The 14,400-nt window shown below is 39.9% G+C and overlaps 1 protein-coding gene and 1 long non-coding RNA gene across 5 annotated transcripts in view; one reads left to right on the forward strand and one right to left on the reverse strand.

Moving 5' to 3' along the window:
- vps13c (vacuolar protein sorting 13 homolog C) overlaps positions 1-14,400 on the reverse strand; it is a 511,929-nt gene that overhangs the window by 174,968 nt on the left and 322,561 nt on the right. The gene's annotated exons all lie outside the window — the stretch shown is intronic.
- On the forward strand, positions 4,400-6,326 carry LOC143126033 (uncharacterized). Of its 2 annotated transcripts, none has more exons than XR_012987354.1 (3): positions 4,400-4,513; positions 5,560-5,649; positions 6,077-6,326. It is a non-coding gene; the product is annotated as an uncharacterized LOC143126033 (long non-coding RNA). The 2 variants fall into 2 exon arrangements; XR_012987353.1 differs by lacking the exon at positions 6,077-6,326 and adding an exon at positions 6,019-6,053.

Consider the following 14,400-nt stretch of genomic DNA (forward strand, 5'->3'; position numbering starts at 1 on the left):
GCTCTACACTCCATGAAAAAAGGCAAGGCTCCTGGCATAGATGGCCTCTCAGTTGAATTTTATATTCATTTTTGGGAACACATAAAAGTTCCTTTGCTTGACATGTACAACGAATGCATAAAACGTAAGGAAAACTATGAAACAGGGGATAATTTCCCTTATTCCTAAATCAGGCAAAGACACACTTTTAATTGATAATTGGCACCCAATTTCGCTTCTGACCATTGATTACAAGATATTGGCTTTGGTTTATGCCAACAGACTGAAATCTGGTCTTGATGGTATAATCTCAGAGACACAGTCGGGCTATATTAAGAACCGACACATTACAAACAATATCAGACTGGTGCTTGATCTCTTAGATTATGCTGATGCGATTCGATCCCCAGCTTTCATTTTTTTTCTAGACTTCTATAAAGCCTTTGACACCATTGAGCATTCATTTCTACTGCAAACCCTTAAATTATTTGGATTTGGTGACTCATTTATTAGTATAATTGAGATGTTTTATAAAGGAATAAACAGTTCAGTTATCATTAACCGTGATACATCTACAAGATTCAATATTCAGCGAGGTGTCAGACAAGGTTGCCCGATATCTCCCTTCCTCTTTTTGCTGGTTACTGAACTACTATCTCTATTTATTGTTCATGACCTTGAGCTAAAGGGCATAACAATTTTTGAAAGAGTTATTAAGATTGCTCAGCTAGCAGATGATACAACTTTAAGCATGATAAGTCTCAATTATTGTATGCTTTATCTTTAGTTGAGCAATTCTCTGAGGCTTCTGGTCTGAGATTAAATATTTCTAAATGTGAACTTTTGGCTATACATGAGTGTGGAGATAGCTTTATACACAATATTCCAATAAAAAATACAGTTAAGTATCTTGGTATTCAAATAGTTAAAGACATAAAGGATAGGCAATCTTTAAACTTTTCAGGGAAAATCATTAAAGCCAAGAATATTCTTAATTCTTGGCTGCAAAGAGATTTGAGCATGCTGGGCAGAGTTCTCCTAGCAAAAGCGGATGGTTTGTCTCATTTTGTATACCCCTCCATTCCGCTATTTATCACTGACAAAAATATAAAAGAGATAAACAAAATCTTTTTGGATTTCATTTGGAAAAATAAACCACATAAACTTAAAAAAGAGGTATTATCTAGTTCTAAAGCCCAGGGTGGGTTAGATTTCCTGGATTTCTCTAATACAGTTAATTCATTTAAAGTAGGATGGATCAGAAGATGTCTCATACAAACAAATTCTATATGTTTTTTTATCCCTAACTATATATTTAACCAGGTTGGGGGCCTCTCTTTTATTCTAAAGTGCAATTATTCACCTACAAAATTATCCGTTTCTTTATCAAAGTTTCATCGGCAGTGCCTTCTTGCTTGGAGATTATGTTTTGTTCACAATTTTTCTCCTCACAAAATGCTGCTTTGGAATAATGAGCAAATTACTATCAGGAACAAATCTCTGTTTTTCCCCAGATGGGTTGATAATGACATACAAAATGTTATATCGCTGTTTGATAGTTCTGGCAACATCTTGTCATATGAGCAATTTTTATCAATCCACTGCCTTCCAGTCCCTTTTAGGGAGTTCAACTCATTGATTAGGGCTATCCCCACAGGGCTGACCCAACTTATTAGAAACCATTTATCCTACCAGGGTACTCAGAATGTACTGCAATATAGCCTTTGTTTGGGTGGAATCGATCTGGTTGATAAGAAATGTGACAATAAACATATACGCCGAATTTTTCAAACAAAAAAAATAATCACTCCCAGGGGGAAATTTTATTGGAGCTCTTTTGTTCAGGAAATTGTGTGGAAAAAAGCTTGGCTTTTGCCGAACAAATATTGTGTTACAAACAAAGTTAAAGAAGTTCATTTTAAAATCCTCCACAAAATATATCCTGTGAATATGGCTATCTCCAAATATGCAGATGTACAAAGTGAGTGTTCCTTTTGTGGTGATGTTGATGAAACTTTAGTTCATCTATTCTTTGAATGTAAAAAAACTGAATTATTTCTTATTGAGCTCAATAAGTACATTTTTGATCGTTTAGATATAACTTACTCCCTTAGTATGAAAGATATTTTTTTCTATTATGAAAACCATGAAAAGAAATCCCTTGAATATGTAGTAAATTTCTTTATTTTGCAAGCAAAATTTTTCATTCACAAGCAAAAATGGCAAAAATCGCAGCCTTCTTTCCCTTTATTTTCTTTAGAAATGGATACGCTTGTCAATACCTTACAGGTAGTTAGAAACGACTCAAAAAATGATAGGCTGTTGTGTCTTATTAACACAGCACTTAACAGATAATCTGCCTTCTCTTTACATAATTGATCTTTTCTGTACTTGTTTGTGTATGTGTGTTTTTATTTATTTATTTTTATTATTATTATTATTATTGTATTATTATTATTACTGTCCTTTTTGTACTGTCTAATGTATATGTATTGTGTCGAATTGTTCAATAAAGCAATTTAAAAAAAAAAAAAAGAAGCAAGCTGACTATTGGCGTAAGTAAACTTTTAACGTTTCCTACTGTCTGATATTTTAGTATAGTTTTGTCTTTACCAAGCGAAATACAGTGAACTGTCCATTCAAACCTACAGTATAATTTGCAAGCCCTTAGTTTCAACGACGTATGTGATATGTACGTTGTGAATCGTGGGAAAAGAACGAACATTGCACGTTTTACATTAACTAACGTTAGTAGCTATGTAATTATTATGTGGAGAAATTCTGAACTTGCCTTCAACTAAGTTATGCAAGTAACGAACTAATCCTCTGAAAGTTAGTTAAGATAGTTAGCCCTTTTGTTGAGTAGCTAACGTTAACTGGTTCGACTAGCCTAGCAAGCTCCATGATACCGGCTAGGTCATGAGACAGACTTCGTTTTAAAACTAAGCATATAATGATAATGGCTATATAGTGAAATGTGTACGGTGAAAGTATGAGCAAAGAGTACAGTTTCGTCGGCATTGAACTATCTTTTAGGACATCTCCATGCTCGCTGACATAGGTTAAGGAAGTGTAGCAACGTTTGGCAGATCTGTCCAAACATGTTCTGTGAAGTAACGTACGTTAGGTCGCGTGACCCACGTGGCTCCGACCAGAGCCCTAGAGGGATAACTAAATGAAGTGAAATGTGAACGTGAATATAATCAATCATAATATTGAAGTAGTGAACCATTTATAGTTTTCGATCTGAACTGAAATATTCATTCGAAAGTATGAACTGATAGGGACAACAGGCTACCTTGTGTAGTGATGTGTGTGTGCGCACTACTAGGGAAAGGGCTAACCAATGCATTATGTTTGACATTAAATAGCCTTCCAACATGGGGCATAATCCTTAAATTGTATGACATACCTTGAAATAACAGGCTTATCTGACAACACACCTATGCTATTTGTTTGTATTTTAAGCCATGCTAATGCATTATTTTTGTCTCTTTCTTTCTTAAGAAACAACTGACCGAAGATTAATCCAGTTGTTCACAGAGCGACAGGTCAGTGTTATTTTTACTTGATGCAGACATCCCAAGTCTCCCGGAAGTTCCGGGAGTCTCCCGTATATTGATAGCGGCTCCCTGACGCCCGCAAATTAGATAAAATCTCCCGGAATCTAGAGTGAGCGATCAAGAGCGAGCATTCGAGACCGCGTGTGCATCTGAGTGTAGCGCGCACACGACGGGAGAGAGAGAGAGAGAGAGAGAGGTGGTGCGTGTGTGCCTGAGCGCATCCAAGAGAGAGAGAGCATCCTGATTGGCCTGTTTCGCTAAATGGCGGGCTTTAATTGATCTCTTTTCTCCCGAACTTAATTAATCAGTTCAGTGTATGAATAAGAGCGTCATAGCAGAGTCAGTGCCTCAAAAAAAACGAAAATGTAGGCTACCCTTGTCTCATAAGAGTAAAAAATAATGATAGGCCTAGTCTTGCACGCTGCCTTGTAACAGTGACTTTAGCATTGCCCATGCCAGGTGAAATGATTGCAAAAGACATGTTGAGGTGAGTGTAAGTGCCAATTAATGTGCATATTATTTAGGCCTATAGCCTAGATGGCTTGTTGCCAAGGCTACATGAAAACACCAAACTACCAAAATCTGCCTTCCTTATTTGGTGTAGGCCGACTGACTAGGCTAAAGTTTTTTTTTTTTTTTTGTGTGTGTGTGGGGGGGGGGGAGGGGGGTCGTGATACCTCCCTGATCTGACTTTTTGCAGGTTGGGATGTCTGCTTGATGTATTATTAAAGTGACTTGTATAACAGTCTTCCTTTGATTAGATTCTATTTTATGTTAAAATTGTCTCCACGTTTGTCCTTGGTTTTTATGCTGATTGAAGCAGAATTCAGGTGGATTGTCTCCATGAACCTGAAGCAACCGTTTTTTGACCGCCTAGATGAGTTAGAGTCCCTAGGTTCCTGCGTCTGTACAGACAGAGACTGCAGAGTGTCAAGGAACTTCAGCCTTTTGTTGAGTCTCTAGATGATGATGTAAGTAATCGTTTCCTTGCTTGTTGACTGTCCTTTTAGGCCAAGTCTGTTCACTTTTAAGCATTCAGATTAGTAAGTGCAGGTGTCTATCAGAATGAATGGAGAATGTGCCCATTAAACTACAATGCATATAGGAAAGCCATAGCCACAAACAAAGTATATCACTGAAAAGATTGGTATGTGTATCTCCCTAACAAAATGATAACATAAACAGGACATGATGACATTATCAGAGTAAGAAATAATGATTTTAATCTGAAGTACTTAAAATGTTGCCTTCATAAAAAAATAGCCACATTTTGCAGCAGTTACAGCCTTAGCACAAATAGAGGCAGCTTGAGGGTTTTGGGGACCATCAGATTACCCAGAAAAAGTGATGGCTAGAATGCCTAAGGTAGCCTGACAAACCAGACCCACATGAAGATGTAGGGTCTGGGAACTAACCATTGCAGTGTTCAATCCGAGAGGCGGCATTGTCTTTCAAATTCCCTCTGCACGCAATGGCACTACAACTCATGAGTCCCATGTGTTTTCCCACCAGCAGAGCTAGTTGGTCAAACTTTTGCCAACTTAAAATAAGCTTAACGAGTCGTGCTTTTCGCCAGCAGCAGCATCCATCTTAGTTGTTTTCAAGTAGCAGGGAATTCACGCAGAACCGTAGCAACTCTGCTGTCATTATGTTAAGCCCGTCCACCGACTCTATACACAATGTGATTGGCCTGACCAAAGTTTGTTTTTTCCAGCTCGGAAGTCAACAGAGAGTTGCTAGACTACCCTGGCTGCAAATTACATTTGCTGCCGCTAGGGTGCATCTATATTTCTAGGCTATGCCTACGGTATTCTAGGCTGTGAAAAGTGGTTATTTTGATGAAGGCAACATTTGAATTACAAAGTCGTAATTAACATTAAAATCATTATTTCTTACTCTGACAATGTCTTCATGTGCTGTTCATAGCAATATTTGCTATAGGGAGATCCCAAACTTTTAAAGGTACTTTTGCAGCACTGATGTCCTTTCTTGTCTGCATTCCTCTTCTATTGTCCAGAACTCAAATCAACAGAAGAGAGCAGTTGTTCTCCTTGGCCTGTCCCATTTCCTGAAAGAGGATCCCTCCCATTTCTTCAAGATGTGTAAGGTATGTGAGGAATCAATGTCTTTGAAATCCATATCACTTGCTAATCTCAATCTTTTTGATCCAAATGAAGTCATGACCCTGTAGTTATAGGATATCTAGAAAATATGTCTTGTTATAAGAATCCGGACTGTGGAAAGGCATCTGCTTAAATGGAGAACAAGTGAATTATTAAAAATTGCAGTGACGGGATTCCTTGCTCAATTAATTTGAAAGTGTAATGTATTTGAATTTGAATTTCTTCCGTTTACATAAGTTTACATTAGTTTGCAGCAGATATTTTTATACCCAAGTTTGCAATGTATCTGGAATTTTCATGTGTTGAGGAATAAATGCTGATTAGCTATCTATTCTTATTACTTTGTTGTGTAGCCAACCGAAGAGAGTGAGGCAGTGAAAGGAATGAACGTCGGAATCTTGGTGGTTACAGAGGAGGATCCTCAACGCCCTGTCCCCAAGGAGATGATTGATATTGCACTGATTCTGGAGGAGTATATCGTTCTTCGGGACCTGAGGGATGTGCCCAACGCATTCGCCCTGCTGATGGGTCTGCTCCATATCTTCAACATCCATTACCCAAAAGGGCTCAAGTACATGTTTGAGGTAATACAAAAGGTGATAATGAACATTGGTGGAGACACTTGCTCTTCAAGAGTTAATGGACTCCGGAACAAGCTCATGTCCATGTGCCTGGGAAACTAAAAATCTTGTCTTGTTGATTTGTATGTTCTGGAAAGCACACAGTTATGTTATATCTCTCAAAAAAGCTGTTTTATTGGCTATACTTTGGAGTTGCTACTCCGGTCTTTTAAGTTTGCTAAAGCTTTTATTTACTCACTCAAATAGCCTCTCATTTAGATCATGTTGCTTTGTCAAACATTGCATGTTCTGGTAAGCACACTGTTTTACAAATATTAGCTGTCAATGCTAAGGTGGACTAGAAGTCCTGAGACTTGTTTTGTTTAGTATCTCAATCACATCTTCTGCTATTTTGCCACCGTCTTGCACACTCGGGCATTCACTATCTCACACACACTGTGACTGTCTCTCTCTCTCTCTCTCTCTCTCCGTCTCTCACACACTCACACACACAGGCATACACCCCCCCCCCCCTCTCTCTCTCACTCACACACTCACTCACACAGATGCTCTCTCACACAGACATACACCCCCTTCTCTCTCTCTCTCACACACACTCACACTCACTCTCTCACACATACACACACAACACACACACACAGCCGCGCTAACTGTAAGGCTTCTGATTGTTATTGGCAGAATCCTGAAAGGCAGATGGATATTGATCAGAGTAGATAATACTAAAAAATGTTGATGCTGTGTTTTAGCAATGTTTTTTATTGTGTGAAACACTTGAATGTGTGAAATAAATGTTTTTGTTAATCTTATCTCGCACTCTTGTCTTGTGTAAACTTTAAAAAAAAAAGTTGGAAGAACTTAGATTTTCAAGGCAACCGAGGCAACTTACTTGATATGTTAGTACAACAAACACAATGAAGTCAACACAAATACAAAGCTTAGTCAAGACAACTTGAAAATGCACATTAGCCCCACTATATAATCAGTGTTTCCTCTATGTTGATTTGGTAGTGGCGGCCCGCCACGGTTTAATTTTCTTCCCCCACGGTATCAGAAATGGGACAGACGCACAATAGTCGCAGTTGCCTTTTAAATGATCCTGCCGACATTATGCACCCCCGTTGGCAGCCGCTAACATTGCAATTTAACAACAAGCAGAACTATTCAGAGGTTTGGGGCTGTCCAGTTTACCTCCACATAGTGTGTGGATGTGCTTATTGTCCAAACGTTTGTTTTCTTCTGAGTGACTCACTATTAAACAACACCTCCACCAAAAACGTCACCGCGGTGGGTCCGTTTTAATAAGACAAAGTTCAACTTGTCAGTTCTGACAGCTCACGTCCTGATATCAAACATTTGGAAACATTAAAACGATAAGTGACTCACTAATATAATACAAATTGGAAATAGTCTATAGATGTAGTAATAGATGTAATGATGTTAAAATAAATAGTTGTGTTGTATGACACGGAAAAGTTAATTTTTTAATAATTTGGGCTACACAGACGCACAAAGGCCACACGACCTAAACGTTTGTTACCCTTGTTGCTAAATGTGAAAATTAGCAAAAAGAAGTGCAACCATTTTTTTAAAATTTCTAACGAATTAGGCTACAGAATGCTTAGCCTAGGCCAGGGGTGGGCAAACTGCGGCCCGCCGAGCATTTTCATCCGGCCCGCCGAGCATTTCATTTGGTTATCAGGCTGCTCGCTATTTTTTTCCTGCGATAGAGACGACGTTGGTTAGCCTTACTGCAAACTGCTTTTCACTCTCCTTAGAGAACGTTCGCAATGTCAATGTCAAAACATCATGTTAAATCGAGATAACATCATGTTAAACTAAGTTAACTCCTTTGCAGCAGATCTAACGTGAGATCTAACGTGAACATTATGTGATCCATTTAATTGGGAAAGCGTCTGCACTCACGAGAGGGAGAGAGAGCCGCAGGTTCCAGCTGGCTTGTCATTGTTGATAATTGATATATCCTTCTTATAAGAAACTTTTCAAAGGAAATCATGAAGGCAACAGTAGTTCCCACTACTGACCATTTAAAAACTGTGAGAGGGCCCAGCCGTAGGTACAGCACTAGCCATAGCGGAGCAGGCAGAAGATCATTGAGAAATAAACGTGAATTAAAGCGACAGTGCACAATTTATACATTTGTTAAACTGCATAAAATTAGCAGTATTTTTAAGCAATTCATATTTTAAAAGAAATACTTTTCATACTAAATTATAGGCTATACATTTTTTTTTTTTATGTATGTGTCGTTGGGGGGGGGGGGGGGGGGTTGTTGTGGGGCCTGCCCCCACTGCTTAAAAAAATCCTAGAGGAAACACTGATATAATGTTGTTGAACTGATATGGAGATTGGAGTTGAGTCCACACAGCCATTTGTTCTGTAGAAGTAGAATTAGAAGTTGGATCCACTAAATTGAATGTTGTGTTTACAAACAAACCTTAGTTGACTGAACAGGTCATTAGTTAAGTGAACTTTCAACATTAAGTTGAGGGAACTGAATTGTCTCTTTGTGTCAACTTAATATCTGATTTTCAAACAACTTCAAATTTCAAGGCAACCAGGTTACACATATTTTTAAGTTGAGTCAACAAATCTTTTTTTACAGTGATGCAACTAGAAGAGTGAAAAAGTGGAAAGTCTCATAATTTACAATTGAAAGATTTTTAGGTCATATAACTGCTTAAATCCAGCTTGCTCCAAAACAAATAAAAATGTGCAAATGCTGCAAGGTAATGACTTTTTCAAAACTTTTGTTTCAAAACTTAGAAGCTTAGAATTAAAGTTAAAATAGTTTTTGCTAGAATAACCTGTTATGATTTTGCTTAGACTTTTGCTTAAACGTAAAAAAACGTTTGCTTATAAAATTTATGGGGTTTGATTTTGCTCAGACTTAAGGAATATTTACTTGAAACATAAAATGTGTTTGCTTAGATATAAAAAATATGTGTTAGCTTTAAAGTGTGTTATGCTAAATTAAATGTACTTTGAACGTAATGTAAGGACAGAATGTAAGAACATGATGTGGCAGCTGTAAGAGACTGTATGTCAGCAGAAAAAGTATAAATGCACATCACACAGATAAGGACACAGAAGCCTGTCCGATAAATGCAAGAGTAATTAGGGATAGAACCTAAATTGTTATAGATCCATTGTGATCTACAACATTTTTACATTTTGTGTGTTATAAGAACTGTACTCAGAAGAGCTTTAATTTTGAGTAAACTCCCGTAAGAATAGGGTAGTTAGTTTCCGCTGAGCCCCGGAAGGGCAGACAAATGTCTGTAGTAAGGAGTTTTTGAGCTCTCATTTTTAAGAATGACTAAACAACTTTTGTAAACACAGCTCTGAAGTTCTTCCTTTTTATTGAGTTAACCACATTATGAAGTACGAGCCAAGGGCATTGGGACTCCGAGATAGAAAGAGACTCTGAAGTAGTCCACCTTCCTTAGCCCCCAAACCCCAAATTAGGGAATTTGATTCAGATAGAGAGAGCCTCTCAATCAAGTCAACCCTCTTGTACATCCTAAACCTGTTGAAAAGGGGCCCTCGCACTAGATATATACACTGAAAGATACTTTCCCTCTTACCCTGTGACATTACAGGCCGAAGACGAACACACACACACACACACACAGGAGTAGCAATCTCAACTATGTGAAAGGGAGCCCCTTTAGACAAAATGCATACCTCCTCTTTTACCCTGTGAAATCCTCACAGTCCGAAGATGAGCACACCCACACTTACAGGAGTAGCGATCTCTACTGTGTTACGGGAGCCCCGTAGACACCAGAGTGGACACAAAACGCAACAAGACGTGAGAACTGCTACGATAGGCAACTGAAATTCCTTACTGCAGAAATAGTAGATTGCTGTTCCTGTCAACAGTATTGGTTTGGGCGTTCTTAAAACGTAGGCTAAATGTTTCATTCAAAGCAGTGCTTTCTCGTCTGCCTGCTTCAGTCAGACTGCACTGGGTCAAATGTCACTATGAAATACGATTAATGAGCGAAGACAGCTGAAATCAGTCACAGCTGTGTAACTAAAACTGTGCATATAATGTAAACAACCTAACTGTTGTGAAAACGTCCTCGAAACTGTGCGAAGTTCTGCAAATGAGTCGGCTTTTTAAATGGTTCTGCTGCTTCTGCATAGATCAACCTACCCTCAAAGATTCGCTCTGATTGGATTTCTTCCCAACTTCCCCACAAAAAGAGTAGTTCTGATTGGATCTCATTTTTGTCTCATTTTTATTTGTTGACTAAAGTGTGAGTTATATTTTATCACAGTCTTCTGTGGTAACTTGGATAATAACCAGGACCACAAAGGATGTTGTACCGAGTGGCAGCTTTTATATGAATTGTATTCAAGTAAATACTGTAGTATTACAGATAACAGCACGTTCTTCTAACAGGACACGTTAACTCGAAGGAGGCAGTGCAAGACCTAAATCTATCTATCTACCTACATGCAGACTCCACCTAGTGCAGGGATGCAAACAGAGGTATGGTCAAAAAGGAGTGAGATTATCGAAGCCCACGCCCCCGCAGGAAATATCATATAATTACATTTTGCCACCACCTCTGCCATCCAGGGCTCACCCTATTCACACAAAAATGTTCTTTATATGAAAATACACTGTCACAGTTCCTTGCCGGGTATAAAATGTAATTGCTATTCGTAAGTATACAACACTCCTCCCCTACTAAATTCCAAAATTCTCCCAATGCAAATAAACTGGAAAATTTAAACTAATGCAGTGTCATTTCTTTCTTACACCTTAACTCTACTTCAAAACACAAATCATATTATTTGGCATACACTCTTACAAAGTAGCATATGCACATTCCATTGAACACATTCAGATTAATTAAACATTCAGTCTATCTGGAGGCTTCCGATCACGCTGTGACCTGCGCACTATCTCCGGTGCTGTTGCTGGCACAGCTGGTGTAGGTGTTTTGGGTGGATCTGGTACAACAGTCACAAGAGTGTGAACGTCCTGGGGGAGGTACAACTACCCTCGAACCCCAGAATATGCAGCCATCCTGCAGGCTGAGTACTGTGTTGCTTTTGGCATATGGTTTCAGTTCCTCACTGATAACCACACCGGGCCAGCCCTGCAACAGGTAAGTCTTTACTTTGGACAGCACTGGGTCTCTCTCTGTCCACTGCTTGACCTGGGCTGCCTTAACAGGTGTCTCTGACAGTTTCTCTAATGAAAAGACAGTCTCTGGAGGTACATACGTGAGACAGGCGTCTCCGGCAATGGCAGGCGACTCAACGCATCAGCGCTTGCGTTGTCTTTTCCAGCTCTGTATACTAGTGCATTGGTTCCCAAAGACTGGGTCGCGACCCACGGGTGGGTCGCAGGAGAATTTATTTGGGTCGCCAGCACAATTTATGTTGTGTAATAGGCCTAGCTTATACCATTTAACCTGGAAAGCTATCAGTTTTCTATTAGGATATAGTTTGTTTACCACAGTGACAGCCCTAGAATAGCTCTGAAACTGGGGGTGAATGCGTCACAGAGGGGGCAGCGTGCACCTCACTCGCAAATGGAAACATTTCTGTGGGGCGCCTGCTATGGACCTCGCAGTTGAAAATGCAAGGGACATGAATCAGCATGAACATTAACGGACAGCTGCTTCCGTTGACCGATTAAAATCTAGTTTCCGTGCTCTCAAGCAGACATCCGTGTACTGGACATATTCAATTTGTGTCATAGGCTGTATAGTTTCGAGATGCCCTCTTTAAAGTTAACAGCAACTTCCTCACATTCCTTAATATTTCGGATTTAAAAACGCACAACAGTGCATTATATTAGGGCTACAATTTAAATTGACATTTTAAAAGCTATTATTTCCTCTCGTTTTCCACTTTGCAAACTATACTAGGCTACAGTAAAGGCACATTATCTTTTGGCTATTGTGCAAAAGCCTCTTGTTCTGATATTTATTCATTTCACATTACAAGCTTGTCACAACATCAATACACACAATACAATTAGTATAAGGCCTACAAACAAGCAAATGTTTAACTCCAGAGAAAAATGCAGATTCAACTTTCCAAAGAAACCTCCAGAAATAGGCTAATAACGACTTGAGTTATGTGCTATATGCTATTGAAAAGTTTGAGAACCTGTGGCCTAAAACAATATGGGTCCCGATGGTCTGTCATTTTTAAAAAGTGGGTCCCCAGAAAAAAAGTTTGGGAAACACTGTACTAGTGTGTAACGGTAGGCTGACAAGATTAGTGCCCACCGCTGGATTCTGGCTTACGTTAGCGGCGGAATGCAGCGTGTTTCACTGAACAGACTCATCAGTGGTTTATGGTCAGTGTGGATTTTGAAGACGCGTCCATATAAATACTGATGAAAACGTTTTACTGCAAAAACAATGGCAAGACCTTCTTTGTCTAACTGTGAATAACCTTTCTCTGCAGCCGTCAGCGTCCGTGAGGCAAATCCAACAGGGAGCCGTCTTCCATAACATGAGAGAGGACCGCCCCCACCCCATAGGGCGACGCGTCATATGAGAGAACAATGTCTTTATCTGGATCATAGTGAACTAGCAGTTTTGCTGAATGAAGGAGCTCTTTCACCTCCTTAAATGCTTTCTCCTGCTCCGCACCCCACTGCCACTTTGTTTCGTTGTGCTAACACTTTTGATAGATCCTGCACAAACTTCCCATAGTAGTTCACCATGCCCAGAAACGAGCAGAGTTCCGTGACGTTCTTTGGGCTTGGGGCTTCCTTGATGGCCCTCACTTTGTCCTCCACTGGGCGAAGACCCTCGGCTGTGATTGTATGTCCCAGGTAGGTAACACTTGGTACCATAAACACACACTTTCCACGTTTCAGACGCAGCCCTGCATCTGAGAGTCTCTTTAGTACCTGCTCTAGGTTTTCAATGTGCCTAGCCTCAGTAACCCCCATTATTAAAATGTCGTCTAAATATGCGGCTACATGAGGAATCCCTTGCAATAGAGTGTCCATTGTCCTTTGAAAAATAGCGGGACTGGACCCTACTCCAAACACTAGGCGATTGTACTTGAATAATCCTTTGTGTATATTTATTGTGACAAATTCGTTTGATTTCTCCTCAAGGAGTAGCTGCTGGTAAGCATGGCTCATATCAAACTTTGAGAACAGCTTACCTCCAGCCAGTGTTGTGAACAGGTCATCCACCCGTGGACACAGGTACTCATCCAACTTTTGAGACTTGATTCACAGTAACTTTATAGTCACCACAGATCCTTGCGGTTCCATCAGGCTTCAAAACAGGAACAATAGGTGCTGCCCACCTTGAAAACTGGACAGGCTCAATGATGCCCAGCGCCTGTAAGCATTCCAGCTCCTCCTCCACTTTGCTTTTCATTGCATAGGGCACCACTCTGGGCTTGAAGAAACGTGACACTGCATCAGGATCTACATGGAGCTTCACAGTGACTCCCTTTAGTGTGCCCAGTTCGTCTCTGAACACATCACTGTATCGGTGCAGAATGTCCTCTGTTGTGTGTGCATACTTGATCTCATGCCAATTTAGCTTAATTTTGCGTAGCCAGTCACGGCCCGAAAGATTAGGCCCACTACCTTTAGCTATGACAAGTCTGCCTTCAGCCTTCTGACTTCCTACTGATATGTTCACATGTAACACCCCCAAATGAGGTCTGGCCTGACCTGTGTATGTCCTTAGTTTAAGATTCGAAATCTTAATAGGAGGTGGCTTATGTCCCCATGTCCTCCTGTAGGTCTCCTCACTGATGACCGATGCTGTAGCCCCAGAATCAACCTCAAACTTAATGTCCTGTCCTTCAACAGTCACTGTTGCATAGTAGGGCATAGGTGGTCCCTCATCTGTGTTCACTGCAAACATGTTGAATGCACACACTGCCTCTCTGTCATCTTCCTTGACGTGATGTGTGTGTGCTTGAGCCTGCCGGGCTTTCCATGTTTTATTCTTAGCCTTATTTTTAGCACTCCTGCACTTTTTCGCTAAGTGTTCTTTTTTATTGCAGGTATGACAAACCGTTTCTTTAAATTTAGTCATTAGAATAGTGTGGCCCTCCACACCTAAAGCATTCCACTTTCTTTGATGACTTTGCAGCCTCTCTGTTCACATGGTGCACAGCCACTGA

The sequence above is a fragment of the Alosa pseudoharengus genome, unplaced genomic scaffold (genome assembly GCF_046254945.1).
Source record: "Alosa pseudoharengus isolate Yale_2024_CS ecotype anadromous, Long Island Sound unplaced genomic scaffold, YU_APseudo_1.1 YU_APseudo_1.1_scf_16, whole genome shotgun sequence".
NCBI classification, from domain to species: domain Eukaryota; kingdom Metazoa; phylum Chordata; class Actinopteri; order Clupeiformes; family Clupeidae; genus Alosa; species Alosa pseudoharengus.